Consider the following 16,924-nt stretch of genomic DNA (forward strand, 5'->3'; position numbering starts at 1 on the left):
AGTGAATGGTGAAAAAGTGAATCTGAGATGGCTGAATGTTTGAATTCGTTTTTGTGGCAAAGGCAGTAATCCACACCTTGAATTATTTGTTTAGCCAACAACTACTTAGCTTAAAAACCGAAAGAACTGCAGATGCTGTAAATCAGGAACAAGAACAAAGTTGCTGGAAAAGCTCAACAGGTTAACGTTTCAGGTCCAGTGACCCTTCCTCAGAACTGAAGGGCTGAGCTGAGCTTTGCCAGCAACTTTGTTTTTGTTCCTGTATTTATTTTCGTACAGGCTTGTCTTAATCTTTAAGGATGGTGTTGTACTCGCACTCCAATACTAATAAGAAACATCAGAGCTTGGGTAAAACTCTGATGTTTCTCAAGTCAGGATTTCAAAGTTCTTGCAACATAGCGACAAAGCTTCCAGGTTCGGCTCTTGATCTCAGCAACTATGTGTAACCAGGGAAGGGGTTCAGAAGTTGTAGATATTTTCTGATTAACCTGTTCATGCATGTTATGGCATATTCCCGGAGTAGGGGGGAATTTGAATTTGGGACTTCTGGTCCACAGGTAGGGAAGGTGCCACCATTCTGCAGGACCCCTTGTACTCTGAGTTCCTGGATGGAAGATGAATCAAATTCTTCACAGTTCTGATTTCTAAATGCTGTTGAAGTATTGGAAGTGTGTATGTGCATGTCAACATAACTGGTGGCAGTTTAGGAAAAGGTTAAGCGCAACAAGATCTAGATGTCATGGTGGAACAGTTGCTGAATGTTGGCGTGGAGGCGCAGCAGGCGATGAGCAAAACTAATGGCATGCTGGCCTTCATAGCAAGAGGATTTGAGTACATGAGTAGGGTTACCTTGCTGCAGTTATGCAGGGCCTTGGTGAGGCCACACCTTGAGTATTGAGTTTTGATCTCCTACTCTCAGGAAGGACATTCTTGGGGAAGTAACTATGCAGAGGGTTGGTGAGGCCACAGCCAGGGTACTGTTTTGGTCAGCCAATTTGTATCCACATTACTCATAATCTTTTGATTCCATGAGCTGTAGCTTTTCTCACAAGTCTGTTATGTGGCCTTGAATCAAAATCCATCTGGAAACCTGTGTATGGCACAACAATGGCATTAGCCCCATCAAGCCTTTCTGTTATCTCTTCAAAACAATTCTAAGTTGGTTAAACGTGGCTTCCCTTAAAAATAACAGACTACCCTTTCAAATCAACACAACTTTTACCCTGTGTCAACAATTCCCTTCCAAGCAATTGTTTCTCGAAGCTTCTACATCATTGAAGTTCAACTGAGTGGTTTGTAATTGTTAGGCTAATTTATAGTCTTTTTGTTGATGGGGGTGAAATCTTTTGCAGTTTTCCAGTCAACTGGCACCTTTCCCATGAAAGTCAGTGCGCCTTCACTTTCCATTCTCACTTTTTTCAAAATCCTTTGATGCATCTTATTTGGTCCCCATGCCTTGTCTAACTTAGGGTACCTGCAATCACCCAGCAATCAACACTTCTTCCTTGCCACCAAAAATCAAGTATCTACACAAATCCCTCCCTCCTTGTCCAGCCCTCTGTTTCGAGCAGAAAACTGCGATGGAAATCAAGGATCAGAAACTGAATTGAGTCGGAACCTTCAGGACAAAGGAGGAGAGGGGAAAGAGAAATAATTGGCCGTGGGTGCGGGAGAAAAAAATTGTCTCCTTCTGTATTCAAGAATAGAAATGGGGTAAAGATAGTAAGACATACTGGCAGCAGTAACTCCTAAAACAGGAGAAAAATTACATCAGATTGTTACAAGATGTTGTAGAGAACTATAGATGGTGTTTTAGCAGCCTGTTTTACAAATATCCCATATTTGTTTCAACCTGGATTATAGTATATGTGGGAGAGAGTCACAGGCAGGAATCTAATTGAGGGATTTGTTCGTTTTATGTGTAGAACAATGTGGCTGCATACGCATTTCCCAAGGAACCTGTCAAGGACCAGCCTCTTTGCTTGCTTTATATTAATGATGTGGCTTCACAGGTTACAATTTCAAAATCTGCAGGTCAAACAAAGCTTGGAAGTATTGTGATAACAAAGTGTGGAGCTGGATGAACACAGCAGGCCAAGCAGCAGCTCAGGAGCACAAAAGCTGACGTTTCGGGCCTAGACCCTTCATCTTTTGTGCTCCTGAGATGCTGCTTGACCTGCTGTGTTCATCCAGCTCCACACTTTGTTGTCTCGGATTCTCCAGCATCTGCAGTTCCCATTGTCTCTTGGCAGTATTCTGAACTGTGAAGTGAATTACAATGGACTTAAGTAGGACAGGGGCAGGCTTGTGGAGCGGATGAATATCTTACACGTGAAATGGAATGCAGAGGAGTGTGAAGTGATTCATTTGGAAGAACCAGGAAAGGAGGTGTAAAAAAAATACACAATTTTAAAGGGGGTGTAGGAGAACAGGGGACAGATGAACATAACTCATTGGTGGTGACAGGCCAGATTGAGAAAGTTGTTAATAAGTTATAGAGTTCCATGAACTTTATAAATAAGGCCTAGAGTACAAAAGCAAGGAAATGAATTTTTATTCATTTATGAAATGTAGGCATCAGTGACTATTGCCCATCTCTACTTGCTCCGGAGAGGTGTTGATGAGCTGATTTTAACCATTGTAAAATGCTTCAGCTAGAGATTTCTAACAAATTCTGGGCTCTACATATTAGGGACCACATGATGGCATTAGAGAGAACACAGAAAGGATTCACGAGTATTGTTTTGGCAATGTAACAGGGATAGACTAGAGATGTTGGGGTTGTTCTCCTTAGTGAAGAGAAATTTGAGAGGAGATCTGATGGAAATGTTCAAAATCGCAAGGTAGGCAGAGAGAGGTTTCTAGTGTAGATAGGTCATGAATTAGAGGATACCAATTTAAAACGATTGGCAACAGGACCAAAAGTGTCATCGTTGAGGGAGTGGTCAGGATCTGGAAATGTCACTGCCTGAGAAAAAATCACATGACACCAGGTTGTAGAACCAGCTGGGTTTTTGAAGACATTTGACGAAGGAGTCTTGCTTCTTCTTCAAATATCTTCAAATAAACCTGTTGGACTAGAACCTGATGTTGTGTGATTTTGAACTTGTCCACCCCAGTCCAACACCAGCATCCCCATATCATGAGGATATGGTGGAGGCAGTGTGGATCCTAACTTTCAAAACGGAATTAGGTGAACATCTGAGTGGTGAAGGCTCACATGGCCATGGGGCAAAGATTTTCTTCTATACTCTAACCATTCTGGAGAGCAGAATATGGAGTTAACAGAAAGATTCTTGGCAGTGTGGAGGAGCAGAGGGATCTTGGGGTTCATGCCCACAGTCCCCCGAAAGCTGCCACCCAGGTGGATAGAGTTGTTATGGTGTGTTAGCTTTCATTAATAGAAGGGTTGAGTTCAAGAGCTGTGAAGTTATGCTCCAGCTGTACAAATGCCTGGTTCAGCCACATCTGGAGTATTGTGTCCAGTTCTGGTCACCTCATTACAAGAAAGATGTGGAAGCGTTGGAAAAGGTGCAGAGGAGATTTACCAGGATGGTGCCTGGAATGGAGGGAAGGTCTTAAGAGGAAAGGTTGAGAGAGCCAGGGCTTTTCTCTTTAGAATGATGAAGGATGAGAGGTGACTTGATAGAGGTGTACAATATGATCACAGGTATAGATAGAGTGGACAGCCAGAGACTTTTTCCTAGGGTGGAGGTAGCTTTTATGAGGGACATTGTTTTAAAGTGAGTGGAGGTGGGTATAGGGCTGATGTCAGAGGTAGGTTCTCTACTCAGAGTGATAGGGGTGTGGAATGCATTGCCAGAGAGGGCAGTGGAGTCGGCCTCATTAGGGGCATTTAAGCAGATATTAGATAGCATATGGATGGTATTATAAGGTAGGGATGGAGGTTAGGTAGACCTTAGGTTTAGGGTAAAAGTTCAGCACCACATCGTGGGCTGAAGGGCCTGTACTGTGCTGTGCTGTTTACGTTCTGTGTTCATTCTATCATTTCAAGAAGTACAGGCTAGAATATATTTGAGGAATCTAGGCATATGATATATGGAGCAATGGATACTCAAGGGTGAGTTACATGCTGCGATCTAATTAAGGGAGAATAGGGAGGTTAATCTATAGAATAACAGATACCCAGGAGTGAGTTTACAGACTGAATTGTAACTGATGCTTGTATCACGTAGGTCATTGTGGAAGTAGCTGGATGGTTGGAGCGTATTCGGAGAAACAGAAGCTTGTTTTGTTTGATCCTTGTTCTCTGCACAGCTCTAGTGGGCAATGTTACGACTTCTGATTTCACAGTTTCACAGGAAACTGTCATATGACTCTCCAGATTCTGACAAATGAAGACTAAACATCTACTTCCCTCTCTGTACAATATAGATAGAGCTCCATCTACAGAATTCATGCCTGGATGATAGATGCTGCATTTGGACGTCAGAGCCAAGGTAGTACATGTTTTATTATTTATTCTTCATAAGTAATGATTGTGTGGCCTCTCGGACTCCCACCCTGGTCTTCTGGATCAGTCCACAGAGGAAGCTGGCCACACAGATCCGGGAGACCTCTGGGATTGACAAGTGTTGAAGCCGCTGCCTCATCTTGTACCGATGCTATAGAATCAAAGTTATTCTGTTCATTGTAAAACAGTTTATTATCAGTGGTTGTGTAGTGGGGATGGTGGTGAGGGGAAAGTATCGTGAATTTGGGGACCACCTTTCATCTCTCAGAAAACATAGCAGTGTATGTCCCAGCCTTTTCGAGGGACATATAAATATACATCCATGTTCCTTCCATGTCCACTGCTTGATGGCAATGAATGGAGGAATGTCAGAGGCTGAGGGGTGACCTTAAAGAGGTTCATATAATCGCAAAACTAGAGGGCACAGGTTTAAGGTGAGAGCGAAAGATTTAAAAGGGGACCTAAGGGGCAGCTTATTCATGAAAAGTGTGGTGTGTGTATGGAATGAGCTACCATAAGAGGTGGTGGAGGCTGTTACAATTACAAGATTCCAAGGACATCTGGATGTGTAAATGAATAGGAAGGGTTGGGGGGGATATGTGCCAAATGCTGGCAAATAGGACTAGATTATTTTAGAATATCTGGCCAGCATGGATGAGTTGGACCAAAAGGCCTGTTTCTGTGCTGTACAGCTGTATGGATCTATGACAAGAGGGCACGTAGGCCCAAACTTTGAGCCACATCATTCAGGGGAGATCAGAAGGAAACTATCCTGCAGACAAGGAGTGGCAGAATCTTTCTCCGACAGAAGCACCAACTTGATTAACCCTTCACCATCACTGGGTCATAATCCCTCTCAAAGGATATTGGGGGTCTCCCGTCTTGTGGTTCAAGATGGCAGCCCTACACCACCTTCTCAAGGTGCACTTATAGATGGGCAATAAATGTTGCCATTGCCAGCTGGTACTCAATAAATAAAACAAAATTGTTTCACAACTGGGATCAATAGATTTTATTCTAGCCCACAAGTTCCAAGAATTTATGAAACCAAAGTGGGTGGATGCAGCTAAGGGATAGATCAGTCTTGAGACTGTTGAATGCTTGAAGGACAGAATGGCCTGTCCCTGCCCCTATATAACTGGCCTAAGTGCATACTAAATTGGCAAATCCCTGGTGCTACTCATAAACAGGTGATTTGAGATATTGCGATGGCTGAGGCAGATTCATGAGTGCGGGCAGGGGGTGGTACCTGGGTGAGCAACCACTAAGGTTATTGAGAGCCAACTTGTCCGTCTCGAAGAAATTGAACTAATTCGTTTGGTCCAAGGCCTCTTTTATGCCCTTAGAAATGGTCAAAATAAACAGGGTTCAGCGTCCGTAAGACCATGATACAGGAGCAGAATTAGGCCATTCAGCCCATTGAGTCTGTTCCACCATTTGATCGTGGCTGATATGTTTCTCAAATAACCCCTCCCCCCACCCAATTCTCCTGACATTTTTCTATCCAACCAAAAATGTAGACTGGGGTCCTATTCAAGTCACAGGAGGCAGATTCAGTTGTGGGATTTGCAAAGGAGACTAAATAATGATCTGAAGGAGGGAAGGCCTTGGGACGAGATGAGTTGTAAATGGAGGAAACGAGCGGGGACTCAACGGACCAAATGCCCTCCTTCTGTCTCATAATCATTCTGATAATTGATATCGGAAGAGGGTCTGAAACAGATGGCTGTTTCGCACTCATTGTGTTGCCCTTCCCAAACAGAGCCTGCCCCATTTTGAGACCAAGTCCACTCTGCTTTAGACTAGACAAGCTCACTGAGTATCCACCCCTCTTACTCCGCAATGGGCACCTCGCCCTATCTGCCACTCTTGCACCTCGTTTGAGTATCCGGGCAGTGAGAGTTACTATGTGTCATTTGCAGTTATTGTCCCCGAGCTGAATCCTTTCTTTTAACCCAGCACCTGCCTAAGCCCTGTTTTCCAAGTCACAGCCATCCATCAATATTCGGCAGGAATTGTACAAGAAGGGCTTCTGAGCCTGCCTGACTCAATCCCACTTGGGACCTCTCCGCTATGAAGCCTAACATTTGTGTAGTAACGTTCAAAGCTGTTCTTGCTTTTCTTGGCTGGCAGCAGTAGCCATGGCAACAGTTGCCATGGAAGGTTGTGTCAGACATAGCAAACTGTGCCAGACATGACAGACTGTGATCGATAGCAAGCTTCCCACTGTTATAACACATGTCATGAACTGGAGTTCCATTGCCCAGACAGATTAGCCTACAATCTTATTTTCCCCTTCAAGAATTTATCCAATTCCCTTTTGAAAGTGACAACCAACAGTCTGCTTCCACCGCCCTTTCAGGCACATGTTCCAGATCGTAATGTCTCGCTGCTGAACCTGAGATGTCGGATTAATTCTGTACTCACAGGCAGAATGATCACCCATCTGGTCACAGTCTAACGATCTGGACAGGTTAGATGGGTCCAAGCAAAATTCGCTGAGTTTAGAAGAGCGAGGAGGGGTATGATCTCCTACAAACCTAACAAATTCGAACCTGACTAGACAGGGTAAATGTAGGAAGAACATTACCGATGACCAGTGAGCCCAGAACTAGGGCTCACAGTCTAGAGAAACAGGATAAACCATTTAGGACTGAGATGAGGAGAAATTTCTTCACCCACTGAGTGCTGAGTCTTTAGAATTCTCTGCCACAGAAAATAGTCAAGGCCAAAATATTTTATTATTTCAAGGAGGAGTTGAGTAATATACTTGGGGCTAAAGGGAGCAAAGGATATTGGGGGAACAGGATATTGAGTTTGATGATCATAATGAAGAGTGGAATAGGGTTGAATGGTTTACTCCTGATCTGATTTTTCAAGTTTCTATAGTACCAGTTTTCAGCTGGTCGTGTGACCTACATTCCGGCTCTTTTCTCTTCCCACATCTTTTCACTTTGTTTCGGTCACAGTGTGCAATCAGCCACTGTCCTGCACCAGATGACTATTACTCCCCATGCTGACTTTCCTGCCAAGTGAAGCACCAGCTGAGGCCTGTATCATTCCTTTCCCAGCCTGCCTGGGACACTAAACTGGGTTACCTGCAGTCAGGATCGACAGAGAACTGTCCTGACCACCTTGCCTACCCTCAAATGTTGATGGCTTGGCCTCACCACCTGCCGTTCTTGTCTCAGGACAGTCCCCATCCTCAGCCTGCATGGCAATGAAGCCCTGAGCTTGGATACTCTCCTTGGCACCGAGCTGCAGAATAATCTGTTATTGGGGTGGTCTGGATTTCAGCTGCTCTGGTGTCTGCTACTCCTGAGCTCGACTCTACTCATGGCATCTTCTCGTGGTTAGGCCTTAATTGGGGCGATCTGGGCGTATCTCAGACAGATGAGCTCCTATGACTAGGTGGCAAAGGACATGAAGAGGGTTTTGATAGATAGATAGGGAAAAAGTTCTCCCACTGGCATAAGTCCATAACATACAGGTGCAAAATTAGGCCATTCGGCCCATCATGTCTGTTGCACCATCTGATCATGGCAAATATGTTTCTCAACCTCATTCTCTTGCTTTCTCCCCATAACTCTTGATCTCCTTACTAATCAAGAACCTATCTACTTATGTCTTAAAATACCCTTGGGGAGCTCACCTCACAGACCTCTGTGACAATGAGTTCCATAGATCAGTCACCTTCTGGCTAAAGAAATTCCTCCTCATCTCAGTTTTAAAGGGTTGTCCCTTCACACAGAAGCTGTGCCCTCGAGTCCTCGTCTCTCCTGCAAAGGGAAACATCTTCTCCATGTCTAATCTATCCAGACCTCCCAGTATTCTGTAAATTTCAATCAGATTCCCCTTCATCCTTCTAAACTCCACTGAGTTTAGGTGCAAAGTCCAGAACCACTCCTCATATGACAAGACCTTTATCCCTGGGATCATTCTTATAAACTTTCTCTGGACCATCTGCAATGCCAGCACACCCTTCCTTAGATATGAGGCTCAAAACTGCTCACAATATTCCAAATGTGGTCCGACCAGAGGCTTATACAGCCTCAGCAGTACATTTCTGCTCTTGTATTCTAGCCCTCTCAAAATGAATACTAACATTTCATTTACCTTTCTGACTGCCAACTGAATCTGCTCGTTAACCTGAAGAGAATTCTGAACTGTGATTCCCAAGCCCCTTTGTGCTTCAGATTTTTGAAGCTTTTTCCCAATTACAAAATAGTCTATGTGCCTATTCTTCCTACCAAAGTGCATAACCTGACACTTTCCCACATTGTATTCCATCTGCCACTTCTTTGCCCAGTCTGTTAGCCTGTCAAAGTCTTTCTGCAGCCTTTCTGCCTCCTCAACACTACTTGGCCCTCCACCTATCTTTGTGTCATCTACAAACTTAACAATAATGCCCCCGGTTCTCAGTTCCTTCATCCTTCCAATGCAGAAAGTGTTGGTAACCATGGGGGTGGTATGATTTAAGTTAACAGGGGATGATGTGAATTTTCTCAAAATAGCAAATTGCTCTGGTTTAGAATGCACTGCCTCCTCCTGAACTCCACCTCCATCACCTTCTGGAATGCACTAATATCGACACAGTGGCCTGATATCACAGAATCACTGAGTTTTGCATTTTTCTGTATTCTGTCCAAGGTCTTCACAAAGTCCAGCTGAGATTCAACATCATCTTACACCTATACCTGATGGCCTTAGTGATTAAGCCCAGGATTACGCTGTGCTCAAATAACTGCTGTCTCAACCTGCCATGCCACCTTTGATGATCTCTGTGCTGATCAACCCAGGTTTTGTTGCCTCTGCACCCCTTTTCGAGTTATGCCTTTTCATTTGCATTTGACCGTCCACGTTCTTCTTACCAAAATGTACCACTTCACAATTCCCTGCATTGATGCCATCTGCCAGCTGTCTGCCATTCCTCCAATTTGTCACTGTGCTTTTGGAGTTCCACATGGCCGTCCTCACAGTTCTCTAGGCTTCCACGCTTCGTATCATTCGCAAGCTTTGAAATCGTGCCGTCTATTCCTGGGTCTAAGTTTGTGATATTTCTCAGGAAAAGCAAGAGTTCCAATGACTTGGAGAACTCTACAATAAACCTTCTTCCAGTCCGAAAAAAAAAACAAAATCCATTACTTTTCGATTCCTGTCAGCTTGGCCATCCAGTGTTATGTTCATGTTGCTGTTATTTCATGTGCTGCAACTTTGTTGACGCAGCTGTGGCACAGTATCAAATTACTTCTGGAAACAGATGCACTTTTACCAACAAACTTTGCCGGGAGTAGATCATCAGAACATGGTCAATCTTGAGTGCAGTTCGGGTCTACTTATTCAGGCACTCGCAGTGTGCCCTGCAAGTTGCATATTTCTGTGGCTACCCAATGTCTTTGTCTCAATATCTAGCAAATAAGAAAGATTCACAGCTGATTAGCAGCACTCAGGCTTGATGTTTGTTAGATGATCAGGTGCAAAGAGCAATTTGAAGCACCAGAATGTCCCACCAGCCACATTGTCACCAAAGTAATAAGGGTCTAGGAAGGGTCTAGGCCCGAAACGTCAGCTTTTGTGCTCCTGAGATGCTGCTTGGCCTGCTGTGTTCATCCAGCCTCACATTTTATTATCTTTGTCACCAAAGTAGTCACATTAACTCTTTCTTAGTCACAGACACCGACTCTAACTGCAGTATTGTATTCAGTTCTGGACACTGCACTTCAGGAAGTATGGCCAGTGTTTGGAGAGGGTGCACGGGAGATTTACTAGAACGGCACATGTTCAGTCTGTGGAGACATTAGAGAAACTGGAATTGTTTACCTGACAGTGTCATAGGTCAATGGGAGAGTAACAGTAGTGCTGAAAATTCCAAAGGATTTTGAGAGACCAGATAGAGGGCGAAGCTGTTTTTCTTTTATTGGTAATGTGGTCAGGATCTAAAGGGCTCAGGTTTTTGACAATATAGCAACAACATATTACATCTATTTAAGATCCTTTAATTCTATAAATCATCACAATGCTGTTCATGTGTGCAATACAAAATAAGGCACAAAATATGCCATGTAAGGTAATATCAGATCTGATGACCAAAGGGCAGTAGGTTTTAAAGAATGTTAAGGAGAGAACTGAGGCAGAGACAGAGAGTTCATTGGCCAAACAGCCAAGAGGGAGATGGAGAGAATTGTTTTACTTAGTACATTGCTCGGAATGCCCAGCCTGAAAGGTGGTGGAAGCAGATTCAAAAAGCAACTTTCAAAGGACAATTGGATAACTCAGTAATTATAGAATAAATATGGGGTCATTGGAGTAGTTTGAAGGACTCCAGAGGAGGAGGAGACTGGCAGTGGGATGAATTCAGTATACTTTTCAAAGTGCTGGTAGAGGTACAAAGTGATAAATGACCTCTTGTATTTTATGACTACAATAATCTGTTTATGATTCAGGAATAAATGTTTGTCATCAGACTATGAGCACACACTTCTTTACAAACTACAGTGGGGTGCTTTATATGTGCTTGGACAGGCACGCACAGAAATCCTCAGCTTTACATCTTATTCAAAATGCAGTGTTCTCTCAATATTGCACTGAAAAGTCAGCTCAGCTTTTTGGTTAAATTGGAAGAGGGAGCTCCAAGTCACAAGTTTCTGATCTGGGGGTGAGGGTTGCCGCCTACTTCTTGCTAGCATATATATAGAGTGAGCCCCCTCAACCAAGCATCTGACTAGAGGAGGAGATGATAGTGATGCAGTGGGACTGTCACTGGGCTATAATCTGGGCTCCGTGCTATGGGGGCAACGGTTCAAATCCAATTGTGGCAGCTGCTGCGGCTCAAATTTGAAATGTGTAATCGGCAAGTAAAAACTAATCTCAGCAGCAGTGAAATTGGCACCATTGACATAATGCCATTTGATTCACTGATATTCTTCAGGGAAGGAAATACTTACGTGGTCTGGCCAACATATGATTCCAGATTAGGGTCAGACAACATGTACCAGCCTTACCAGTTTTGCATTCCTGCCCCAAACTTAATCAAGGCAGAACGACAGTGGAGTCTCCACTTGCAGTCTTTGAGCCTGGTTGAGTATCCATCCTGTCTACAAATTAATCCTACAAATCAGACACTCAAATTGATAAAACAAAGCAGACCTCTTTATACTGTAACAATGGGAGCTTATTGGAAAGTCCTCCCAATCCTTGGTACCACCTTTTTGTAAGAGATTGAGGGACCATTTTACAAGTAACGATCCTGCTTTCTCTTTGGGAATATTCCTACCTTTGTTGCGGGTTTCAGTCTCAAGTTCCATGTGATGTCCCAAGTGGAAACTTATAAAATATTTGCTGTTTGAGGCATAAGAAGACTCTGTTTGAGGGACTGTAAGATCAAACCTGGCATATTTTCATTGGCTGATACAGTAACATTAATCCACACTCCATGTAGGAAAACACTGTACCCACTAAGCTCAACTTGGGACAACAGGAGTATCGGAGAGTGAGAGCTGGGTCATTCAGAGGAATGTCAGGAGGAACTGCTTCACACAAAAAGGCTGTGGAAAATTGGAACTATCAAAACCAAGATTCATAATTTTTTTTGCAGTTCTGGCTATTGAGAGGTAAGAGGCTAAGTCTGGTGGATGGAGTTAGAGGACGAGAGGAGCCATGGTCCAACTGAATGGCAGTACAGGCTCACGATCCGATATTCAAAGCCTCTGCCTACCCCTGTGGAGAGATCCAATGTAAATGGATGCTGGCATCCATCAATAGGACAGAATGCAGAGTGAGTGTTTAGAGTGAGAATGAAACTGAGGGATATACACTATTGTTGAATATTTGTGTTGAATGGAACTTAACTAATGTAATCTACTTCTTGATGTCTGAGTTTGTCAGTGGGTTGACTTGGATATTTCAATAAAGTTTTGTGTTCTTTCGCTTTTCTCTCTCTCTCTCTCTCTCTCTCTCCTTTTTGTCACCCGAATCATAAGGACTGAAATTCCCAGCAACATCATCCTGTCATCGTCAGACGCTGCCAGTCGCCATAAACCCGTAGATCCGATCTTGTGGTCAAGTCTACTACGCAAGCTCGCTTCTATGGGTCTGTGTCAATATGGTCTTATAGCGGCCGTGGTCCTGGTAGACCCTTCCAGATTAAAACACGCGCAGCGAAGATCTCAAGTCCTTTTCTACCACATTTATGGTTTGGTATTTCTAACTACTCTCCATAATTCATTCTACCAGTATGTTTTCCATTCCAATGTACATTGCTTTCTTGCCGCAAATCAGTTGTCTTACTTTCTCCCAAGGTATGCCATTTTCACAGTTACAATTTTCCTGTTGGCAGTCGGGAATTCTTGCCCCCCACCCCCATGAGGTGCAATAGTAGAACACACTGAAGTGGGCTATTCATATTCTATTTTTCCCAGTATGTACCCGAGCTTCTCTCTTGCTTTGAACTATGTGGGCAATGGATACAAAGTTAAGGCACAGTACTAATTGAGGTGTTTGATAGGACAAGTAGAGAGAGACTATTCCTTCTGGTGGCACAATGGGAAGCAAAACTTTAAGATTAAAACCAGGCTGTTCAGGCTAATGTCAGGAAGCAGAAGATGGTGGCGATCTGTAATGAGCAATGTCAACATGCTGCTGAGGGTAAAGGTCAGTTGCAGATTTCAAAACCTAGATTGATCATTTTTTATTACGTCAAAATTGTATCAAGATTTATGGGGCCCATGGGATTAAATGGAGTTAAGGTAGAGATCAGCCTTGAATGACAGAACAGGACAGAGAGGCCAAATGGCCTTCACCTATTCCAGGGACGAATATCACCCTGTGATGCTCTATGATGCTGTCATTCAGCGGCTACAATTTATACCTCGTCCAAACTTTTCTTTCTGTCACCCATTACTACCCTGTTTCTCCTTTCACTATTGATCCTTTTGTCATTTAATGTCTCCTGCCTTCCTCCCACTCACAGACTTGCTCCTTTGTTCTTTTTTGTTTGCCCACTTTCCCTGCACTTGCTGGCGACTTGTCACATTCTGAACATTTCCCAGTTCTGATGAATTGTTGTTGAGCTAAAGGGTTAACTCTGTTTCTCTCTCCACAGATGCTGCAAGACCTCCTCAGTATTTTTAGCATTTTCTTGTGTTTGTTTGTGATTCCAGATTCCCTGTATCCGCAGTATTTTGCTTTTGTTGAATCTGGAAAATGCTTTGGATTATGTCGAGTTATGCAAAATTTAAAACACAATTACAGGCCATTTGGCCCAACTAATTCTCGCCAGTGTTTATAGGGATGTTTCCTTTCTTTTCATTTACTCCTGTTGATCTACTTTTCACTTTCTTTTTCACCCATGTTTATCCAACATCTGTGTTAGACTGGCCTCTAGCACAGACACACTGTTGTTCAAGGTGTATGAGTCTCTGAAATACATCTTTGACGTATTTCCATATGCTCGTTCCTATCCCCATCACGCCTGTCAGGCCTGTGGCCACTCAGGGGTGAATTATTAAGTCAGACATAGCAGGAGATTTGGAAACATGTAGTATGATCAGGCAGAGTCAACAATGTTTTATGAAAGGGAAATCATGTTTCACGAATTTGTTAAATATCTTTGAGGATGTAACAAGCTGAAAGGGAGCCACGAAGGTGGGGTGCATTTGATAATGTGCTACAGTAAAGGTTACTGCTCAAAATGAGTGCTCACGGTGCTGGGGCTATGGCTATTAACATGGACAGAAGATTGGCTGACTAATAGGAAATTGAAATTTATTTCATCTCACAGGTATCGGTGCAGCGGCCTAAACTGCTTACGACATATATTAATGACTTGAGTGAAAGGACCAACTCTATTGTAGCCACCTTCACAGAAGTAGTGGGTTGGCTAACTTAGTTGGCTGAATGGCTCCAGAGCGACGCCAACAGCGTGGGTTCAATTCCTGTACCAGCTGAGGTTACCATAAAGAACTCTCCTTCTCACCCTTTTCCCTCACCTGAGGCGTGCTGAACTTCAGGTTAAACCATCACCAGTTGCCTCCCAGATTGGGAGAGCAGCCTGACAGTCTGGTAAGACAATAGCACTTTACCTTTTTACAAAGACAGGTTGGAAAACCACTGTGAGCAGGGTGCAAACAGTCTACAAAGGAATATTGATAGTTCGGAAGATGGAGCACATTGTGGGATAATGTGAGAATGGCCACTTGGGCAGAATGAATTGAAAAGTATCATATTACTTAGGTGGAGAGACTGCAGAATACCCCGGTACAAATGGATCTGGATATCTTCATATATTAACCACACACAATTAGTACGCAGGTACAGCAAATGATTGGTAAGGCAAATGGAATGTTGGCCTTTATTGCAAAGGGATACTCATTGGTGTTTCAAAGAAGAAGAAATAATAATTATTGGTAAAAAGATTCTGCAAAAAATCAGTGCTAAGAAGTTGGTTCCTCTTGTTGGGTAAGCCACAACTAGGAGACTCAGTGTATACAGGAGGAATTTAAGACAGAGGTGAGGAGGAATTGCTTCTCTCAAAGAGAATCATTCATGTTTGGGATTCTCTTTGCCAGAGACCAGTGAAAGCTGGGTCATTGAATATGTTCAAGACTGGGTTTGATACATTCCTGATTGATGAGAGAGCCAAGGGTTGTGGGGTTAGGCAATCAGGAAAATGGAGTTAAGGCCACAGTTGGATCAGCCATGATATTGTTGAATGGTGGAACCAGTTCGATAGGCGAAATGGCCTCCTCCTGTTCCCACTTCTTATGAGAGAGGATTTATATTTCGAAGAAATGAAGAAACGATATGTGGTGTTGATTTGGAAGCATTTGCTTGCCTCCGGGTTGAGGTAGTAGGTTGTATAGTTTAGAATTACACCACGGGAGTTAACTGTACAATCTCCTAGCTTTCCCCGGAGCATGCACGATCCATCGAGGACACAACGCTGCAACCGTCCGAGAGAGACATTTTGACTTCCATGGAAAAAAATTGAACAAACCTTTTGGCACGCAAATATAAACATATGAAGGTTGACCTCTGTCAGATTATGGACACCTTCCAGTGCTTTGGCGTGAAGAAAATTTTTCAAATTTGGTCCGTGCTGAGATGGAAGGCAAAAATTACTCAAATCTGAGCTACAAATCTTGACATCTTCAAAGGCGAGATGAAGCAATAATGTCAATGACACAATTTTTTTGCGCAGCCTCACGCCTTTCCCATAACACTGCCATGATATGTGCCTTGGTGATGCGCAACCTTCCTATAAGTTTAAAACCAACTGATCTTTTTGCTGTCCATCCTGTACACCCCCCTTGTGGAGTGATGGGATGGACGGGAGTGTGTGAAAACACTGAATGGATGACTCCTGACATTCAGTCAAATAGTCAATTTTCCAACTCCAATATTATTATGATTAATAAATGCAAATTGCTCAGAAATAAATATACTTATCGTTTGCTTTTGACGCCCCTGGGATTTTATTTTGCTCCTGTTTTTGCTGTCAGCTGTGTCCTGAAGATTAATTTTCAATAGCTGGAGACTTTAGGGCAATCCTGAACAATTAGCAACCCAAGTTGGCAGCAGCAAAAAGAAAATGAAGAGGTAAGGGTCACATAATCCATTTAGGGTCACATAATCCATTTAGGGTCACATAATCCATTCTAGGGTCACACAATCCATTCTAGGGTCACACAATCCATTCTAGGGTCACATAATCCATTTAGGGTCACATAATCCATTTAGGGTCACATAATCCATTTAGCGTCACATAATCCATTCTAGGGTCACACAATCCATTCTAGGGTCACACAATCTGTTCTAGGGTCACATAATCCATTCTAGGGTCACACAATCCATTCTAGGGTCACACAATCCGTTCTAGGGTCACACAATCCGTTCTAGGGTCACACAATCCTTTCTAGGGTCACATAATCCGTTTTAGGGTCACATAATCCATTCTAGGGTCACATAATCCATTCTAGGTTTAGTTAAATCTTCTGCATTTCAACTTTCTTCCTGCCCTGTCCTGAAAACAGACCTGGGTCCATGTGCTAGATGACCTAGCGTTAATGATGTTGCCTTACCCGTCTTCAGGTATGAGCCTGCGTAGTAATCTGTTTGACCATAAAGAGTATAATCCCCAAACTGGCCGATAGATAAATACTGCAGGATCAATAATAAATGGCTCCCTTGTCTCTGAGCCAGTGTTGTGAAGGTTCCTACAACTTGAGGACTGTAGCTGTTCAAGAAGGCAGTTCCTTACCACCTTCTCCAGGGCACTGAGGGATGGGCAATGCAGGCTTAGTCAATTATCTTTGCATCTCATGGTGGCCCAATAGCGGTATCATGAGACCTGTAATCCAGAGCCCCACAGAACGTGGTGAAACTCGATTGCAAAAAAAGTGTCCGGAATATAAAAAAATGTTCGTAACCATTGCGAATTGCTAATGTTCTTCA

At 43.3% G+C, this 16,924-nt stretch overlaps 1 long non-coding RNA gene across 7 annotated transcripts in view; it reads left to right on the forward strand.

Annotated features, from left to right (window-relative positions):
• LOC132210430 (uncharacterized) overlaps window positions 1-16,924 on the forward strand; it is a 321,143-nt gene that overhangs the window by 246,233 nt on the left and 57,986 nt on the right. For all 7 annotated transcript variants that reach the window (XR_009446537.1, XR_009446535.1, XR_009446536.1 and 4 more), the window contains one exon: window positions 4,396-4,460. This is a non-coding gene — a long non-coding RNA (uncharacterized LOC132210430). The remainder of the gene's footprint in view (window positions 1-4,395; window positions 4,461-16,924) is intronic.

Source organism: Stegostoma tigrinum, chromosome 12, assembly GCF_030684315.1.
Source record: "Stegostoma tigrinum isolate sSteTig4 chromosome 12, sSteTig4.hap1, whole genome shotgun sequence".
Classification (NCBI taxonomy): Eukaryota; Metazoa; Chordata; class Chondrichthyes; order Orectolobiformes; family Stegostomatidae; genus Stegostoma; species Stegostoma tigrinum.